We start from the raw sequence: 5,318 nt of genomic DNA, 5'->3' as shown, positions 1-5,318 counted from the left end.
TTCCCTTCAAGTCGATTCTGACTCATAGTGACCCTACAGGACAGAGCAGAACTGCTTCTTAGGGTTCCCAAGGCTGTAAGTCTTTATAGAAGCAAGCTGCCACATCTTTCTGATGAGGAGAAGCTAGAGGGTTTAAATTGCTGACCTTTTGATTAGTAGTTGAGTGCTTAACTACTGTACCACCAGGGCTCCTTCTTTGCCTAACAGCCAAGTGCTTAACCACTGTACACCAGGGTTCCTATAAAAGTGAGTTGTTGTTAGGTTCCATTGAGTTGATCCTGACTCATAGTAACCATATGCACAACAGAATGAAACACTGCCTGGTCCTGCGCCACCCTCACAATCGTTATGCTTGAGCCCCATGTTGCAGCCACCGCATTAATCCATCTCGTCGAGGGTTTTCCTCTTTTTCACTGACCCTCTACTTTACCAAGCATGATGTTCTTCTTCAGGGACTGATTCCTCCTGATAACACGTCCAAAGTATGTGAGACAAAGTCTCGCCATCCTCTCTTCTAAAGAGCATTCTGGTTGCACTTCTTCCAAGACAGATTTGTTTGTTCTTTTGGCAGTCCATGTTATATTCAATATTCTTTGCCAACACCGTGATTCAAAGGTGTCAATTCTTGTTTGGTCTCCCTTATTCATTGCCCAGCTTTCGCATGCATATGAGGCGATTGAAAACACCATGGCTTGGGTCAGGTGCACCTTATTCTTCAAGGTGAGTAAACCAAAATCAAATCCATTGCCATCGAGTGGATTCTGAGTCATAGCGGCCCTACAGGACAGAGTAGAACTGCTCCATAGAGTTTCCGAGGAGCACCTGGTGGACTCGAACTGCTTACCTTTCGGTTAGCAGCTGTAACACTTGAGCACTATGCCACCAGAGTTTCCTCAAAGTGAGTAAAGGGTGCTAAAGCTGGGAAAGTTATCAGATAGCCAGGTGTGGGGGAGGAGTGGCAGAGAAGCGCAAAGCTAAGGAGTATGGATTTTATTAATAAGCACTGACGACTTGTAAAAAGTTTTTGAGAATGACATGAGAATCTTAAAAAGATTAATTAGTCAACAGTATGATGAGGCAGGGGAACAAATCAGGCAGCCACTACCCTAGTCCAGGTGAGAATTAATGAAAGCATGAGCCAAAGGGATGGCAGTGGGTCTGGAAGGTGAGATAGGTTTTAGAATAGGAGGAGATATGAACACTTGGTAGGTGAAAATATGGGGCCATTGGAAAGCAAGATATTGAAGACACCAAAGAGTGCTGAAAAAACAATGAAGCAATGTCCAAATGAATGAGCCCTGGTGGTGCAGTGGTTAAAGTGCTCAGCTGCTAACCAAAAGATCAGCAATTTGAACCCACTAGCCACTCCACAGGAGAAAGATGTGGCAGTATGCTTCTGTAAAGATTTACAGCCTTGGAAACCCTATGGGGTTACTGTGAGTCAGAATCAGTGGGTTTGGTTTTTGGTTTTAATGCCCAAATGAAGGTAGACACAAGGGTGCAATTGGATTGGGCCTGATTTCATAAGTAGGAATGTTGGTAACCAGCTGATAATGAGGAGGATTAGAGCGCAATTGATGATTCTGGTGGCAGAGTGGTTAAGGCACTTGACTGCTAACTAGAAGGTTGGCAGTTTGAAACCACCAGTGGTCCCTGGGAAAAAGATGTGGCAGTCTGCTTCCGTAAATATTTATACTCTTGGAAACCTTATGGGATCACTATGAGTCAGAATCTACTCAAGGGCAGTAGAATTCTTCCAAAGGGTAAGAAAAATGTCTGGAACAACCAATGCAGAGAATAGATTAGAGAAGACTCTGGGATAAATGTGCAGGCTGCCAAACAAATAAACATGCCTCATATAAACTGGTAGTGCAGGAAATGAGGCTAAAAACCGTTAAGTAGGTAAATAAGGCTGTGGTAGATTAGAAATCTCAAGAAAAACTTTGTGGAATAAATAAAAACTGTTCCATCTAACGTAGCAACATACTGAAAGTTACAAAGTTTGCAAACTATTCAGTGGTCAGGTCTAAATGAAGTGAAGCTGTTTTATTTGGGCTTTCCCTATTAACTTAGCTAAGTCATTTTTTTAAATGGTTTTAAGTCATTTTTTTTTTTTTTTAATGTAGAGAGCAACCCTCTTGTTCCAATATTAAGTAATACATATTAAGTAGCTTCGGCACAAGATACAGATTTTCTCTCTGTGTAAAACTCTGTTCACAAGAAAGGTATCAGAGCTAAAACAAGCACAGAGGGTGCCCTGATGAGTGGACAGCAATGAAAAATGTGCTCATGAAATGTTCTCTGAAACCGGTTGCTCAAGGAGAGAAACAGAAGGGAAAATGTCTCCCTCCATACCTTCCTCACACTCTTCATAAAGTTGTACTTGTCTTCCAGCCCCAGGGGAGTAGATCCATCCGTGTTAAACCCTTCCCTATCAGTAATAAAAAGAGCTAGCCTTCCTCACACTCTTCATAAAGTTGTACTTGTCTTCCAGCCCCAGGGGAGTAGATCCATCCGTGTTAAACCCTTCCCTATCAGTAATAAAAAGAGCTAGCCCTAGCCCTTCTTTTTTTTTTTTCCTCTAACTTTGGTAACTATGTGTTTTCCCTCAAAATGTAAGCCCACCACATTAGAGACAGAAGGAAAGGGTTTAGCACTCTACCACATGCATTCTGGAAGGTGAGAATGAATGTGCTTTTGGGAAAATATAAATTATTCATAGAGTATAATGATCTTAAAAGAGGGGATATAATGAGTATATATTTGCTTTCTAAGAATACACAAATAGTATATTATGCAGTAAATTGCACTTTACTTTTCTGAGGTGGTGTTTCTGTTTCTGTTTTTTTAAAAAACCTGCTGTTGTATAATTAGTCATCAATTGTAAAATTCTCTCCCGTATGTCTTTACCACGCCTTCCTCCAGCACACGTACACTATTTTGAAATCAAAGTATAGGTCAACAGATGTCGCTGTGAAAAACAGGAAAAAAGAGGAGCTTTATACTTTTCAGTGTTGGCTAGTATAAAACATATAATGGAAATCATATATTTAGGGTCAGGATATATGGCTCAGTCCATATATGGAGGATAAGGTCTTTTTTCTCAACAAATAAACCCACTGAGATATAAGCATTAATTTCATATAATGATACAAGTTAGTGTCACCCTGGGGAAACAGGCACTGGAGATCCTAGTACTTTGCACTGGAATGTACCACACACACACACAAGCGCACACACACTGTGATGCTTGGTAGCATCTGGAAACAAGAAACAAAGCAGATTAACACAATAAGAACTGGGAACCAGGATATACATACTACATTACTCTTAAAGGAATGATTAGGAGAAAAAACTCCTGACTACTGGAAAACCCTCTGCCTCTGCCCCAAGTAGTAAAGAGTTAATTCAGCAGGCCTGGGCTGCTCAAATCCTGCACATCTCCAATGCCTTCAGGACTAGCCACTGCCAGTCTCCTAGGAGGTAACCTCTGAACCCGTGGAGTATCCTGCCTCATAACAGGGTCTTTGTATACCTGAAATTTTTGTGATGCCAAATAGTTGATGCTAACAATGTCATTTATGGTGAACACCTGTTTTGTATGCCTGGGGCTGACCTTTGTGGAGACGGAGATGGAGCAGCTAAAGTCAGTCACATAAGCACCAAATACTTACATCACTGACCCCCAACAAAACGCCTGAACATGAAGGCTCAGATGAGCTTCCTGGTTGGAAGCACTTTGTTAGTGGGAAAATTAAACACTGTCCACGCATTTCCTCTGGGAGAGGGCAACTGGAAGCTTGAACATGGTTTCTCCTGGACTCTAGCCTGTGCACCTTTTTCTTTTGCTGATTTTAATCTGTACCCTTTCATTGTAATAAACAGTACAATGGAAGCCCTGGTGGCCTAGTGGTTAAGAGCTATGGCTGCTAACCAAAAGGCCGGCAGTTCAAATCTACCAGGTGCTCCTTGGAAGCCCTATGGGGCAGTTCTACTCTGTCCTAAAGGGTCGCTATGAGTCAGAATTGACTCGACAGCAATGGGTTTGGTTTTTTAGTTTGGTTTATTAGTATAACAGCTTTTCGGAGTTCTGTGCATTGTTCTAGCAAATCATTGAACCTGAGCATGGTCTTGGTGTCTCCTGACACATGCTCCAACACTGTGGACCTTTCCCAACTTTATTTTTTCATCATCACACTTAACACTCCCTGAAATTATTCAAATATATTATGTATTATCCTACATATTTTTCACATTATGTGAATTATACTCTCTCCGCGCCACCTTCTGCTTGAATGCACTTGAATGTAAGTTCTTTAAGGGTAGATATTTTCTCACATTCACTGCTAAATCTCCTGTACTCACAATAGTACCTCACACGTAATAGATACTAAGTATATATTTATGGAATGAATGAATTAAACAGAAATATATGATTAGACCTGAAAATAAAAGGCATAATGTAGTCTACCTGGCACTATCACTGTGTGTAAGCAAATCCTTATAATTGGAAAGGTAAACCTCAACCTCCTAATGATTTCTAGTTGACTGTTGGCAATTATGGCAATGCATCGCTGTACTTAATTTCACTGTCTCTGCAAGGGAAAGCCTACCCAAAGCTCTTATGTTAAAGAGGGGGAGTGAACATGAATTATTTTGAATATTCAGCAAAATGTATGAGCAAATTTGCTCTAATAATTCTAACATAACAATCATTTTTAGGTAAACCCAGTCAACTGTTCCATATTTACTAAAGGGTCTACATAAAAATTAATTACTTAATAGCTTTTAAAAGGCCCTGTTTTGTGTCAGAAGAATAAGCAAAAAAAAAAGGTTAACAATCCTCTCAGAATTCCATCCTCTAACATTATTATTATTCCTCTATTTCTTAACCTGGTAAACTCCTAGTTACTCTTCAAGACCCATATTGAAGATCACCTCCTACCCCCCTGGCCTTTTACAACTCTCACAAAATTCACCTCTCTCAATATTCCCAAAGATCTCATTATATCTTTTTCGGATCACAGATAGCACTGTATGCACAAAGCATATGTTTGCCTGTCTCTCTAATTTGCAAGATTGTGAGCTCATCATGGTAAGGACAGTGTTTAATTCATGTTTCTGGTCCTCTCAAGAATCCTCCTAGGTCTTGGAACACTGGAGGCAGTCATTAAGTGTTAAATAAACAAATGAAAGAAGAAAAAGCAAAAAATTAATGAATACACATTGATCTTGGACTTATGAAAACAACAAGGTAAGAGATATTGTATATATTTCTACTGGCAAGGTCTTAGAAAACAGTTCTTCCTCTTAAGAGA

The sequence above is a fragment of the Loxodonta africana genome, chromosome 10 (assembly GCF_030014295.1).
Source record: "Loxodonta africana isolate mLoxAfr1 chromosome 10, mLoxAfr1.hap2, whole genome shotgun sequence".
Classification (NCBI taxonomy): domain Eukaryota; kingdom Metazoa; phylum Chordata; class Mammalia; order Proboscidea; family Elephantidae; genus Loxodonta; species Loxodonta africana.
The sequence above is the reverse complement of the archived record's forward strand: the minus strand, read 5'-3'. Positions refer to the sequence as shown.